Source organism: Rousettus aegyptiacus, unplaced genomic scaffold (genome assembly GCF_014176215.1).
Source record: "Rousettus aegyptiacus isolate mRouAeg1 unplaced genomic scaffold, mRouAeg1.p scaffold_m13_p_1, whole genome shotgun sequence".
Lineage (NCBI taxonomy): Eukaryota > Metazoa > Chordata > Mammalia > Chiroptera > Pteropodidae > Rousettus > Rousettus aegyptiacus.
Genome location: NW_023416284.1, coordinates 37,010,280 through 37,026,367, shown reverse-complemented (window position 1 = coordinate 37,026,367; position 16,088 = coordinate 37,010,280). Strand labels below are relative to the sequence as shown.

The 16,088-nt window shown below is 35.5% G+C and overlaps 1 pseudogene; it reads right to left on the bottom strand.

Moving 5' to 3' along the window:
* Positions 1-668: 668 nt before the first annotated feature.
* On the bottom strand, positions 669-787 carry LOC118605282 (annotated as a pseudogene).
* Between the last annotated feature and the right edge of the window lie 15,301 nt (positions 788-16,088).

The window sequence follows — 16,088 nt, the reverse complement described above, 5'->3', positions numbered from 1 at the left end:
GAGACAGAGCAGAAGATTTTAGAAGATTAATGAGACAGAACTTGATAGTGGTTGCATCTAGTATTGTAGAAGAAAGAGGGAGGGTGAGAGGTAGAAAGAGAGACAGACAGAGAGAGAGAAATACTTGTCCCTCAGCTTTCTGGTTTACAGATCTGGGGGAGTGACAGTGCCATGCTGAGATGGAAAGTGCTCCAGAGGTATCTTTTGGATAGGTGTTGCAGAAGAAATCATTAATAGTGGAAGTAGGTCACATTGACTCAAATGGGATCCCTCACACAGCCTTTTCTAAAATGACACTTGCAGGGGAATATTTTCTATGCTCTTTGAAGTTGTAATTAGTAGTCAACAAAAGGTCCATGTTTCAATGACAACTAAATATTTTTGTAACTCATTAAAACATATATTAATTGTCTAGGAAAGCATGCATAGTTCCATTATCCTCAGCCAATGCTTTATAATTTTTTTAAGTTACAAGTATAAAACAATAATAAAAGAAACAAGAAAAATACTAATTCTTGAGTTTCTACTGTGTATCAGGTATTATACTAACCACATATTACATATATTATCTTTTTAATTTAATTAAATTTTATTTTATTATTATTTTTTTAGGCAAGCCAACCCTTGGTCGATCTCACAGATTGCAAGGACCTTGTGTTTATTTTTCGCTCCTGCAGCACTCGGTCTTCCTGTGTGGTCTCCCATCCAAGTACTAACCAGGCTCAACCCTGCTTAGCTTCTGAGATCAGACAGGATCGGGCTTGTTCAGGGTGGCATTGCTGTAGACTCTTATTTTATTTTCAAATGATCCTAGAGAGTAGATATTTCTCCCTGTTTTACAGACAAGGAAACAACAACTCAGAATAAAATAGTAAATTATTTATAAATACTACATGTACTATTGTATTACAAATATAAGTTATAAGTAGGAAAGGAGGATTTAAAATCAGAGGTCTGGTTACTTGTCAAGATTCGCACTCATTCAACTATACTGATGCTTTTCTAACTTTAATCATTTGTGTCTTACTTTTGTGACTTTTGCTACATTTGTATACCACTTATACTGATGTTTTCTTAATATTTTTTTCAATTGGCTTATTGTTTTTAAACTCACATAAACATATTTTATAAGGACACGTTATATTACTACCACAAATGAAAAATCAGTGCTACAATAAAGACAATCATAAAAGGCAAAGAGAAACCATAAAAAATTACAATTAAACAAAGGAGCATTACTAAATTCTAGCTAAATGCTGTTGTTTTCTGTTGAGGTTCTGAGTTTGATGCCTGTTATCTCTGTTAACAAGAGGGATTATAAAATATACCTCAAGGTAGAACATTTTCAAAGCTAGTTTTTAAAAGTAACATTTCACCAAATGACCATAAAAGAAATTATAAAACTTTAGAAATCCTGAGAGAATCATGGCCTTGAGTCCAGGAAGAGGAGTCCACAAAAACAGGTCAAAACTCTAAGTAGTAGAGGCACTTCAGCCTGATTGAAGGAATGAAGAAGCAAAAACCTCTCATACTTGGCATTCAGCGAAGGGGGAAGGAGAAGCAAGTGCCTTTTTGTTGAGGAAAGAACAGATGGAAGGAAAATTAAGCGAAGTTAGAAAACACTGTGGTCTGTCCCCCCAAAACCAGCAGGCTATGGTTTCTTTGGAGGCTGAGATTTAAAGTAAGGAAAATAAAGATCACATTACAAGTATTCAAGTGCTTAATGCGCAAAGCAAAGATTCTAATGAAAGTCTGGCTAATTCCCTCTTTGTCTCAGAGATAAGCAAGGAGGCCCAGAAGTATCTAAACGTATAAAGGCATGTATTAACCCAGTCTGAATGATTTACTGTTACCATATTTGGGCTTACTTTGAGAGCAGAAGGAAAAAAAAAATGAAGAAAAACAAGCTTACCCATAAAAAGAAATTATAGAACTCCGTGTCCCAACAAGTAGGTAAAAATGTTAACATTGTTTTTTTATGGCCTAATAAATGTCTTTCATAAATATTGCTGAAAACATACTTCCTAGATCTCTTTATTAGATTGGAAAAGAGGTATTGATCAGAAGAAATGGTTGATCAAGAAAGAGAGTTAGAAGGAAACCAGGCTTTAAAATATTATACATTACGTAAAAATATATGGTTTGTCTTTTTAAACATCTTAATCCAGTAAAATAAGTGTTTTTATACATGTGATAGAAATAGAGAAGTTAGGTCATTTCTCTCAAGACACGCTGCTGAAAGATGTCAAAATCATGACTTAAAACCTGTCTGAATCTTAAAGCCTTCGCTCTTTCAACCAAACCCTCAAGTTTTCTCTAACTACTTCTCAATGTAAAGGGCCCATTTGCTACTAATATTACATTTAAAATGTTATGAAGTAACAAAACAACTGTATGGAGAGGGAATGATGATGATTTTGACTTCCATTTTTAGGACATTGCAAAACTTTATGGGCAGCAGCATAATGGTCCTACCTACTCAATAATGACATAAATAAGATTCAGACAATTATATGTCTTGCTCCAGAAGATATAACTAGCAAGTGGTAGTTCTAGTCATCTACTTTGTATCTCATGTGGTATTTTCCAATCAGAGTAACATTTGGCTATGTATGGCCAAAAAAAGTGGCCTGAATGATTACCATCAAATGTGTTTTATTGATGTTCATCTGCAATACTGGAATAATCACTTTTAAAGATAAAATTATTATTTTGGGGACCGAGTCTTCTTCAAATTGGAAGTTCAGAATTCTGTTGATTTTGCTATCATGAATTCCAACAAATTTGTAAGAAATCTACAAATCTAAGGTAAGATGTCTACAGAACATACCTTAGTTTATTAATTCTTTTATCCAATAAGCACAAAGAAAAGGAACAAAGAAATTAAGATGACATGGCATTGGTCCTCGAGCTGCTCACAGAGTCATGCATATCTTTAGAAAGGCAAGATATTTATATAACCCAGGAATCCCTTTATGAAAAGATTGCTGCAGAGCTATTGGGCCCACCTGAAGTAGGGGCTACTGGTAGTCTATTAAGTAGTAAGCACAGTAGACTAGATCAGAAATAAGGAGGAAAAAGTCAAGGCAGTTGTTAGAATACCAATGAGACTCAATACTTTGAATCTGTGATCATGAGTCCACAGATTATAAGCCCCCTCTGTGACTGCCATGTGTAGCGGACACCTTTTTCATTATCCTTTGAATCTTTATATCTCGGTGACTAACAAATGTTTTAGAATTGAAACCTCATAATTTAATTCTCTCCATTTTCACAGCCACTGATTTCTAGTTTATTTTTCATGATTTTCTTCTCTGCAATGACCTCCTATGTCTCCCTATACTTACTCATCATCTATATATACTGAGGGTGATCATTTTTTTTTAAACCTGATGATGTCACTTGCCTTCTTAAAATTTGTTCATGGTTCCCTGTTACCTGAAAGGTAAAGTCCAAACCTCATGATATACCAAAGTCCCTCAAGATCTTCCATTTTCCCCATTGCAGCCTACATTCCAATATACCGAACAATTATAGTTTCCTGAATGAGCCCTTTGTGCCTTCTTGCGTGTGTGTATATGTTTTTTTCTGGAACTCCCCTACACCTTTGGTCTTTTTAGCAAGCTCCTATTTATGTTTTAAGGTGTCTCCTATGAAACCAATCATGATAATCTGAAACCGAGTTGTTATAATGATTCCAAATACATATTTTCATGACCTATATTTTAGTGTCCATAGCATCTTCTATATATCTTTATCATAATATTTAACATGTTCTAATCATTGATTTACCATATTTTCTCCAAAGTGGATGGAAAGCTTCTTATATACAGGGATTGTGTCTTATGTAATCTGTGTTTCCATTGGCTAGTATAGTTTTTGGAACAAAGTAGATACTCAAAACATTTGTTAAAATGAACAAATCAATGGACTACAAATAGTTAGGTTTAACTCCAGGAAGAATGAATTTCAGTTAAGAGCTATTCATTCTGAAAAACTAAACTCATATTCTCCTTTATCCCTAACACTTTCTCTTTCAGTCTTTTTCCATGGCAGCAAATGGCTCAACTGCTGAAGAAGCTAGTTAGGCCAGAAATGTAAGATTCATCCTTGATTCTTCATTTACTCTTCTTCAATATTATTGAAATCAATAAAATTTGCATTGCGAATAGCTCTTTGATTAAAGAATTTTCTCCATCTCCATTGCCACTGTAGTTCAATTCACCATTATCTTTTTTCTGCAATGATGCACTAGCTTCCTAACTCTTCTCCCTCTAATCATTCTGGCCACTCTCCATTCTCCACTGTGTAATAAGAGTGACCTTTTTAAATGTGAATCAGATTTTGTTACTCCCCTGCTTAAAACCATGCTTTCCACTGGTCTTAAAATAAACAACTTTTTTTCAAAATTCTATGATGTCCTGCATGCCTATCTCTTGAATCTTTTCTTGTCCAGCTCTCTCCTTTGGCCCCTGGGCTCCATCACTTTGGCTTTTCTGAAGTTTCTGCACTATAGCACCTTCAGTCTTACTTGCTGGTCCATCTCTCCAGGTCAGTCTTTGACTCATTCTTCCCACGTCTTCCATGTCACATTTAAATTTAATTTCAGAGTGGTCTTTCCCTAAACACTCGGTCTATAGTTATTGCCTCTAAACCTTAGAAATTCTCTTAGAGCACCTTGCTTTTTCTTGCTTGTTTTCTTTCTTTCTTTCTTTCTTTCTTTCTTTCTTTCTTTCTTTCTTTCTTTCTTTCTTTCTTTCTTTCTTTCTTTCTTTCTTTTCTTTCTTTCACCTAGCATTTGTCTGTATATGTAGACATATGTTTCTTTGAGTTTTTACTAGTTTACAAGCTTCATGCAGGTAAGAAACCACGTTTGTTCCATATAATATTCTATACCCATTGTCTACCACAATGTCTTCACATTAAACACATATTATAGAATAACTAAACATAGACGAACTTGTTTACTCATCTGTAAAATTAGAACCACCCTATTTACCTTATAAAACTTTGAAAATTAGATAAGTTTATGTATATGATGGTTTCATATAACTATGTCCTTCCAATGAAACAAATAAAAGTAATCTCTTACATTTTTAGAAATAAACTACTATGGTTTATGATGTCATCTCAAAGTCAGAAATAAGATCCAGGAATGGAAGTTCTAAGAAAGCAGTCTTCTTATCACTATAATCTAAGAGCTATTGAAGTCTTCAGTACAATCCAACAATAGAATATACTGACAGCAAAGTACTTAGTTCTTCAACAATAGAAGATGTCGCTGATGTATCAGATAAAGACTAGACTAGATAGTTCTTATGCCTTTGCAAATTCAGGGATACTCTAAGTATAGAGAGCAACAACAAGGGCAAAAGAACCCACAAATCTATACATGAAACCCAGAAAGAAAAAGGTTCATACAGCTCTAAGACTTGCTACATAGGACAGCAGTGAAGGAAATATTTTGGTTTTAAAATTTTTCAAGGAAAATCTGAGTGAGACATTGTTTCAGTTAGCAGGTCTTCAAAATACAGATCCAAGAAAACAACATGAAGTTGACTATATTCCTTCCTTAGAGTTACAAAGATAAACAAAAGAATGAAAGGCCTCTACTTCTTAAATTAGAAAGGCTGTATGCAGGGAAACTTCTTAAGGTAACATTCCATGCTGCCCTTATAATTGTTCTCATGGAGAGAATGTGAAACTATGAAACAATTTTTTTTTTAAAGCCAATTTTTAAAAAAGTGCTCTAACATAAAACTTAAGTGAGAAAGACAAGGAAAAAGAAAACATTTTTATTCTTTCAGAAGGACACATCTATGCAAATATAGACAAGTGCTAAAGAAGAAAGCAGTGCATGAATTCTGGCTGGCATGAGAAATCGGATCTGGACAACTACGACGTAACGCCCTGATGTAATCAGTCACTTCAGAGGTTCACCACATGGGATTTGTTACCAATGTCTAAGTACAAAGGAGTATGAATAACTTGTTTTTAAAAGTAACGATACTGGAAGAACAACCATCTTCCACCCCGGGCTATTGCTGGAACATTAGGATTGTATGTCTTTACCATATTTCCCTTGCAGTCCGGGGTGACACTTAGAATTAAACCTAAAAGTAAAAAAAAAAAGTTCCTGCCAGGTCTTTGTAAGAGTAAACAGGGTCTATTAAATTACCAATGAACTGTGGATTTGTTCCATTTTTCAGGGATCTATCAAGCATTTTCTGACCATAGTGTCGAAACATTATGTTTTTGCTATTATAGCTGTTGTTGCCCAGTGTCCATCCTTCTTGCTTCTTGCTATTATACTCTGAATTTCCTTCAGAAAACTGTATTGCCCATATTTCTATCCATGGCAGTTGACTCCACACTCAGCTTCATTTCCTGATTTACACTGATCTGCAAAGTCTAACTCTAAGGCTGTTATGATTGGTTCAGGGAAGAGTGTGTGACCAAATTCTGGTGACAAAGATAAGAAGAGAGGTTTGCTGGAGCTTCCTAGGAAAGAAGCATTTTTAGTGTCCTGGGAGCTCTCTATTCTTCCTGCTGAAGAAACTGAGAAGCATGTGGTCCCTGAAGCTTCTGACAACCCCTTCATAAACATAAGAAGTTCTGTTTTCAGATGGCATTGACACAGTGGAAAGATGCTATAGACAGAATAATGCCCCCTTCCCCATTAAAAAAATATTTATATCCTAATCCTCGGAACCTGTGAATATTACCTTACATGGCAAAAGGGACATTAAAGATGTGATTAAGTTAAGGATCTTGAGACAGGTAGATTATCTTAAATTATTGAGGTGGGTTCAAAGCACTCTCAAGGGCCATTATAAAGAGGAAAGGATGAGTATCAAAGAGAAAAAAGGTGAAATGACAATGGAAGAGAGACAGACAGACAGACAGACAGACAGAGAGAGATGTTGAAAGATGCTATGTTGCTTGCTTAGGAGACAGTCTTAAGGAGCTAAAAAATAAGGAAGCAGATTCTCCTCTAGAACCTCCAGAAAGAATACAGCCCTGCTGAGACCTTGATTTTAGAACTTCTGACTTCCAGAACTGTAGGAAAATAAATTATTCTTCTTTAAAGCCACTAAATCTGTTTCAACAGCAGTAGGAAACAATGTAGCAGAAAAGAGAGATGTATAGAAACAGATTCTCTGCTCTTTCCTTATTACTGAAACACTATATCAAACTCCACATGAAGTCTCCATACCTTTAGAGATTTGGGTCATTGCCTTCATTGTTTAAGAAGTGGATTGGGGTTTTCTCTTATTTTAACTAAAAACAACAGTAAGTAAATATAGCAGAACTGGCAACGCTCTGCTTAACAATATGATATGCTATCTGTTATTGTAAAGGGCAGTAGTAATGTAGATTTTCCTGCAATTAAGAAATTGTTTCTCTTCCTCAGTATTGATTTACCATTGGGTTTCTGAGAATTGGCAAATCTCATGGAGGGATGAGTGTGTATGTATTCTCAGGATCTTCACCTATATTGAGTAATGATTGGTAAGATCTATGTGGAGACGGCTTGAAGCATCAGCACTAACTCTAAATTTTGAGGGCCAAATTCCACACTGAAGTTCTGTGGTGAATAACTTGGTATTGTGTAGCTGAGGGATTACTGCATCCAGAGAGAACCTGTGGAAATGGTGGAAATGGATCTTGAGCTATTGATTAATGATTAAGATCACAATGTTTTCCTAAAGAGTAAATATGTATGACATAGAGATCTGTGAAGAGGTAATCATTAAGAGGAGTGGAGACTAGTAGATGACAATACAAACTGAGAAATTGATTGTTCCTACTAGAGATCTTCCTATGCAATCTTACTCTTTTTTTTTTTGTAATTTTGTCTTGAATTATAATGAATAATTATATAAAACATGTTTTTTTTTCCCTTTGACATTATAATTAATTTGGTTACACTCAACCTTTAATGATGTTTTCTGAAATGGTATGATGGAGAATAGAGGTAAAGGGCTGCACAGGGAAGTGTGGATTGCTCATCTTCAGCCAGTGCTGCCCATGAAGAGGGGACAGCACCTTTGCAAGGGAGTACAATCCAGGAGTTTCAAGTGGAGACCACTTCACGTGAGCAGTAGCTCTCAGTGGTGGGGACAAGTGTGAGACAACCCTGAGTGTACTGGGGGTAAATCACTCTTTTTCAAGGTACTCCAAAGAAGGTAATCCTCTAGGTGGGAGAAGATTGGAAGACTATCACTTACATAACAATGTACTGAGGTAGAGTCAAGGTTAACCCTGCAAAAATACCACTCTACTTACCCTACAAAAAAAAAAAAAGTGCTTTCAGGAGTGGGAGGAAAGGAGATGTCTTTATAGCTACGGTATGTGAGGTGGAGGCATGACAGATTGGGCATAACACACAGACGCTATTACATGTATGGCTGCTTAGCACAGGCGAGAATACCAGATGGCGAGCTTTGTTCTCTATGCATATCTCAACAGAAAAACGAACAAACAAACAAACAAACTGAAAACAAATGAGGAGCAGTCATAGTATCATAGATATGATAGAAAAAAGATGAGCTTTAGATTCAAAGTGACCCAGGTCTCAGTCTTGGCTTCAAAAAGCATTAATTCCCATATCCAAACAAGGCACTGAAACACTCTTAGCCTTAGTTTTATCATCTGTAAAATGAGAGACATTGCTGTCAGGTACTGGGAATCATATAAAAAATGATAGCTTCTTACAAATGATCAATAATTAGTATCTATTATTACTAGTGCTTCCAGCATAATTTTTGGAGTGAAATTAATTCTTAATAAATAATGATAGCAAGGACCTCTGTAACACTTAACTACATTTTAGGCATTATTATAAGAACTTACTTATATTAAGTAAATTGATCCTCATAATAACCTATAAAGTAACTTTTTTTTTTTCTATTATACAGATAAGAAAATTTAAACCAGAGAGATTAAGTAACTTGCCCAAGTTCACATAGCCAGTAAATGGCAGGGCCGGGGTTTGAACAGAACCCAAGCTATGAGGCTACAGAATTCATTCGTTTAACTGTGATGTTATAAATGTTACTTTCCATTTGCCTTTCCTTAGTTCTGTGATGCTATGAGTAGATATAAAAAAGCTTAAGGCATATCACTAACCTTGAAAGACATAGGGCTGCATGAGGCCACTGGAACAAATATAAAACCATGTGGGCTCCAATGGTATATCTCGACTTTTGGTCTAAGTGCAGCCAGAGGTGGAGACTTCAGAATGAAAGGTAAGGATCCGAGAAGTCAAACTGGAAAAAGGACGTGACAGTAGCCAGCTAAAGCAGTTAACAGGGGAAATATTTAACTTACTGTTCCCCACTCCCATCTTGGGAACATACAGAGCCCTACAAGGAAGAAGAGAAAACCCTTTCAGGAATTTTAAACCCACAGGACTTAACAAACATTAGACATTATAGACTCTCCTCGTTTCATAGTTGAGAAATTAAAGTCCCAAGTAGGGACAGTTATTTGCTGTAAGTCGCAGAGGTAGACTATGTAAGATATCTAGAGGCACTGGAAGAAGTTCATGGTAGATACGATGAAGTGCACAGTGTGGAAATGGGGAAAGAAGACTGTAGAAACAACGAATGTAAAATGCTCACATAAAGCACATTGGCAGCAGCCTTTCAAGCAATGGTAGCCACTATCTTCATTATAGTTAGTATTTTTATAAATTTAAAATGCAGAGAATTGTCTTTGAGGAGAAGAGGTCAATTGGAAGATTATTTCATAATTTCAGGCAGCAATGATGACAGTTTGGATGAGATCGGGGCCAGGTGGAGCAAAGGTGAAGAAATGTTAAATAAACACCTTAGAGATCAAAATGATGAGTCTTGTGGCCACTAAGACCTAGTGATTTGATAAAACGTGGTCCCCTTTCTAGGTAGAAGACCAAACCAAAGTGGAACTGGAAGGAGTCAGAGGTCAGAGCGGGGGCAGAAAAGACAAACCCTTGGCTACTTGTCAGTTTGGCTCTTTTCTGCGGAGAGTTTGAATTCTGTTGAGTGCAAAGGAGACCTTTCCTCCCTCCAGCTGAGCACATCTGTTTTTCAGGACCAAAGGATCTGAGGTGTCAGGTTTAAATGTCTTAAATGACCAGCTAAAAAGCAGAAAGGATGGGAAGTATGTCAAGTCAACTCTGTGACCTCCCTCAGGCTGTCAGTGATCTTCCCAATGATAAACATAGAGCCTTGGCCAGCAGAGGCCCACAATGATTGTTCTTTCTCCGACTAGAGTTTTGTACACATACAGGCTGGAAAACTTGGTTAGAAGTATTAACTGTGTGTTTTATAAGATCCTACAAGACTTTAGATTTCTTTTTTATATTATCCCAGTGAGAAATATTATTAGAAAATTTATATGAGCCAAATGACTATCTTGATCTTTTGTAGAAAGTACCATTGGATTTGGGCAACTATGGTAAAAAGCCCTTTATATGCATCCACATGGGTATAGAGTTGGCAACTATCAAAATTGGAACAACCTTGAGAATTGGCTTTATTGCTTCCGCACTGCCTGCTTGTGCTGTGATAACCTCCTGGATCTTGGAATGCTTTCCGTTATTCCAACCTGCTTTCAGCAAATTACTAATAATTAATTCACAGTAAGGTATAAAGTATTGATAGAAGCTTAAAGTGTTGCCCTTCCTGGCCATTTGCAGAGATAAAACATTAGGGCTGTAAGGTGCCGAGTTTCAGAAACTGCCCTTAATGCTATGGAAGTCACCTTAATTGTTCCAAGTAAAATGCAACTGAATCTCCTTCCAAGACTAACTTGTTCTTCAAAAGAGCCCAAATCATCTACAACCACTTTGCAAATCTTTCACTGTAAACCCTGGGCCACAGTGGTCACCGCTACATTGAACTTCTTTCTCTTGGACTTATTTACTGTATGTTCATTGCTTAGACAATTATCTTTCTTTGGATGACATAGTCTAAAACTGAGTGTTTGGAGACCGAGGTCTTTTGAGTTCAAATTCCAAGTTTGCCATCTAGTAGCTAGGTGCCCTTAGGGTACTTCACCACACAGTACCTAAATTTTCAAATTTGTAAACTGGGTATATTTTACCAATCTCACAAAACATCTGTGTGAATTAAGTGGGATCATACAGAGAGAGTACCAAGACACAACAGGGGCTAAATAAAAGTTAACTGTGTCCTTTTTCGAATTCCTAAAATGGTGAGAAGAGGCAACACATAGTAGTTCAGCTACTTACCAAGCTCTAGGCATTTGTATTTAATTTTTTCAATTTTTAAAATATTAATGTTCAACTTGTAGTATTAATGATTGTGTATGTTTAAAAATCTATTTAAAAAATTTAAATTTACTTAAAAACAAAATTTGTATTGCAATCATAAATGGAAAAGGCAGTATCTTTATCTCTAAATAAAAATGTAAAACTAAATATAGAAAGAAAAAGCAGTATTATTAAATTCTAAGTAGACTTTGAGCATTAGATATCCTCTCTTATTATTAAAAAGGGAGCATCAGCAAATGTTTAAGAGGTTTATAGACCTCTTTAAGAGGTCTTATAAAACTGTGAATTTTTTCTTGATGAAACTGTGTTTGAAATATAATTCAAAAAGGACAAACTGTCCCACAATAAGATTTATCATCATTTAATTGATGTCCCTCATTTAAATCATCTTTCATCCCACTTACTTTTTGGAAGAAAAGTTATTGTGGAAAGAGTAAAGTTTTGGAGGTAGAAAGACCAGCTTTTGAAATTTAGTTCTAATCTTTATTTCCCCATACATTGAGCAAGTTACTCAAAGTCTTTGTACCTCAGTTTCCTTATTGGTCAAATAAAATATTAACGTTCAGCTTGGAGGATATTTACATGCATGGGTGCCATAAGGAAAGCTAAGTACATAGTAAATTACGTTGAATTCATAACAGAAAAGAAAAATGATGAAAACAGGGAAAATTGGCTTGTCAGAGTGCAGATAAATAAAATAAAGGGCAGGTTGTTTGTGTGTCCAGCCATCTAATTTGCTGGGACAAAGATGTTCTGTGACTCTCATCCCAGACATCTGGACAAGCTGTCAGCACATAACTGGGTGGTTTTGAAACATTCCAGGATTATATAATATTGGATGGTAACCAGGACTGTTGGACCTTCTTCTTTTATTCCTTATTATATTGATTTCATTTTTCAACCACACTAAGTTAAAAAAAAAAAAAACATTTTTTTTTGAGGAAATACAATTAAGCAGAAAGGAAAAAAATAAAATCACTTGTAATTCCACTACCCAGACAAAACCGAATTTGATATTTTCAAATATTTTCTTTCAGATATTTCTATGCAGATTATAGGTATACATCTTTATTTAAAATGAAAAGCTATGCTTTGTTTTGTTATCAACTTTATTTAATAAATTATGCCTGCAGACATGTAAATATTTTATAAATTATTGTTGTTATACTTGATTGTCATTTCTGTGATACCATATCATATGGATATGGTAAAATTTACTTAGTCAATTTTCTAGTATTAGTTATTTGTTTCTCCCCCTTGAGTTAATATCTACTATTTTACTATTTTAAGTTATTATGACTCACTTCCTTTTAAACAATCATGACCCATAAACAAAAGCATTTCTTTCACGTAAATCATAACAGGTAAACTTTCTAGTCAAAGAATATGTGCATTTTAAGGTTCTATTAGACTTTGCCACTTTAGTCTTAGGAAATTTAATATTAATTTACAGCAAACATAAAAAGCACACATTTCTTAGCCCCCCTGGCCAAATTAGGTGGTATCACATAAAAGATATTTTTTACCAATTTAGGTGAAAATATTATTATTTTAGTTTGTACATTTCCTGCATATCTACTGATGGTTTCTATTTTTTCTTTTATGAATTTTGTGTTTATATCTAGACTTAATTTTTTCCCTTTGGGTCATTTATCTTATACTTACTAATTTATAAGAAGTGTTTACATATGAAGGTTAGTAATTTGCATGTCATGCATATTGGCACTAATTTTTCCAGTAATTTATTAGTTTCTTATTTTACGTACGTCATATGTGATATACAGAATGTTTAAAAATTGTTATGCAGTCATATCTGTTAGTGATTTCTTTTATGACTGTATCTTTGGTATCAAACCGAGAATATTTCACTCTCAGATAATTACATAAATATTTGCATGTATTTTATTCCAGTGCTTTACCAGTTTTTAAAAATTGTACAAATAATGCACAAATATAATTTTATTGTAAACATTTAAATATTTATGATAACAATCACTGAAATGTGCACTCATTTCCATGGTTATTTCATTCAGTCTCAAGACTTAAATGTAATTTGAAGACTCCCAAATTTATATGTCCATTTCTGACCTGTTCCCTAAATTCCAGAGTCACATATCCACCTGGCTATTTGATATCTCTACCTAGATATCTAATAAGTATCTCAAATTTAACAGACACAAAACTAAACCTTGATTTCCCCTTCACAACCTGCTCCTCTCACCATCTCCTTCATCTCAGTTAACAGCAAATCCACCTTTCTGATTGCTCATAATAAAGTCCTCAGAGATGTGCCGACTCTTTCTCATGCAGACCTCATTACTCCTCACCCAACTAGTCAATAAGTCATGTCAGCTTTATTTTCAAAATATATCCAGAAACCAACTACCTTACACCACTTGCCCTGACACCACCCTGGTCCCCACCACTATCATCTCTCTTTTCTGTGTTTACAGTAACTTCCTATGTGGTTTCCCTTTGTGTTAATTCTCCACGTAGTAACCCCATAGTAATTCGGTTAAGGTGAACTAAGATTATGTCTGTCCTTGGCTTAAAACCTTCCAATAGCTTACTCCCTCATTCAGAGGAAGTACCACAAGCCTTGAAAGGCCTAGAAAGCTGGGCAAGTTATGCCTTATCTTCCTGATCTCTCTAGACAGCCCCCAAGGAACAGCGTCTAAGCCAGCATACTGAACATGCTAGGCCCACTCCCTCCTCAGGCCTCTGTGCTCACTGGTCCCTCTGCCTAGAAATAAAGCCCCCTATCCACATGGCCCTCTCTCTCACTTCTTTCATGTCTTTATTCAAATGTCACTTTCTCAGTGAAGACTGCCCTCCTTATCCTTTTTTTCTGCTTTCTTTTCCTCTGCAGCATTTTTCACTATATAACATATGATATATTTTACTTGTTTATTTTGTTTATGGTTTCTGTCCCCCAACTAAAATGTAAGCTTCATGAAGGCTTTTAGCGTCATTGTTCACTACTGTATCCCCAGCATCAAGAATAGTGCCTGGCACATGGCAGGTACTCAGTAATTGTTTGTTGAGTGAATAAATTTATAGCAAACTCTCTTTTATTATCACTCTCAAACTCAGTCCCTTCCCCACTCCTCGGAGGTAACTAACAGTAAAAGAAGAAAGCAAATTGCAGAACATTATATACAAGTAATCCTTAATGTAAAAAGAAAAAAATTAAATGTGAAAAGTTATAGAAGAACACGTAGCAAACTAAGATGCTGTTATTCCATCTGGAACTTATTTTTCTGTAAAGTGTTGGGATGGGGGGTGGATACATTTTTTTCCCCAAGTGACTAACCAATTGTGCTATATTATTAAAAACTATACACTAATTTCCCACTGATATTTTATGCCATTTTCAACATATATTACATCTGTCTCTACTTGGGCCAGGTTCTTGGACTATCTATAGCTGTAACACACAATTTTTAAATTATAGCTTTATAGCAGACTCGCCTATTTATTAGGGTTAGTCATCTCTTATTACTCTTTTTCAAAATGTCCCTGGCTATTTTCATGAGTTTGTTCTCTCAGATATCTTTTGGAATTAACTTGTTAGGTTAAAGAATTAGAATTTTAATTGGAATTTCATTAAATTTACAGATTAATTTGTGGAGAATTGGCATATTTATAACATTAAGTCTTTCCATCTTGGAACATGGCAAGTCTTCCAATAATTCATGTCTTTTATGGCCCAGATGTAGTCATTTTGTCCTCTGTAGGTTTAGTACATTTCTTATTAACTCAATTTTTTTATTAAGTTATTTCTTGCATATAAAACAGCTATTCATTTTTGTATATTTTTATTATAAGCCAATGTCATGAGTCCTATTCTTAGAGCTATGTTGTTGTTCTTGCTGTGTCTGTTTGGTTTTCTAGATAAACAATCATCATCTTGAAATAAAGGTAATTTTGTCATCCCCTTGAATTTCCCAAAATTCAGAGCTTGAGATGGCATCTCATATATAAGTGATTTGGTAAAAAGTTTAAGAAGTATAATCCCATGTAACAGCTCTTTTATGTTAGGGAGCAAAGCAGAGAAAGATATCAAAGGATTGAGTGGGTCATGGCTGGAGGTTATTAGTTGTTTGATTCCACAAGACTGATTGAGTGAAGATCATTATCCGTGATAATGAGAAACAAGAAGAATTTATCCATTTCTATCTACCTTTGGTTAAAGTTTCACCCCACAGGGTGTTAACTTTACCTCACTTCTAGGTTTTGCATGGGTAGGCAATGAGTGTAGTTCCAGCACATTCCATGCCTTAGGATACAGAGAGAAGATTCAGGAAAGGACAGGTACATGGTGCCAGTCTTTAGTAAGTCTCTGTCAAATTACACCAACAATAGTCAATCTAAGACTACACAGAACAGTGCTTACTTGAATAAGAGGTAAATGAGGCCCAGGGGATCTGAAGTGGTGTATAAGAGATGGCTGATATAGTCCATCCCTTGTACCTAAGATCCTCTAGTGCTGTCCATATTTGGCTCCCTTACTACAATTTGGCTTCCAAATACTACTCTCACCTTATCTCTGAGAGAAGAGAAGTGGAAGTCCAATTCTTCATAGAGTCATTTTCAAAGGGGTAGCCAGCTGTAATCTGTGCAAGGCTTCATAATAGGGTTCTCCAGCCACATTGAAGATGCTACCCAGGGGATTCTCTGACCGGCCCTTTGTGATACTTTCTCAGCAATTCTGTTGTAAAGAACAAACAAGGAAGTGTGAGGAAACTAGCATTGATGGGGTAACCCTTAACAAATGGGGGAGGAGAACTGGCCAATAAACACTCCC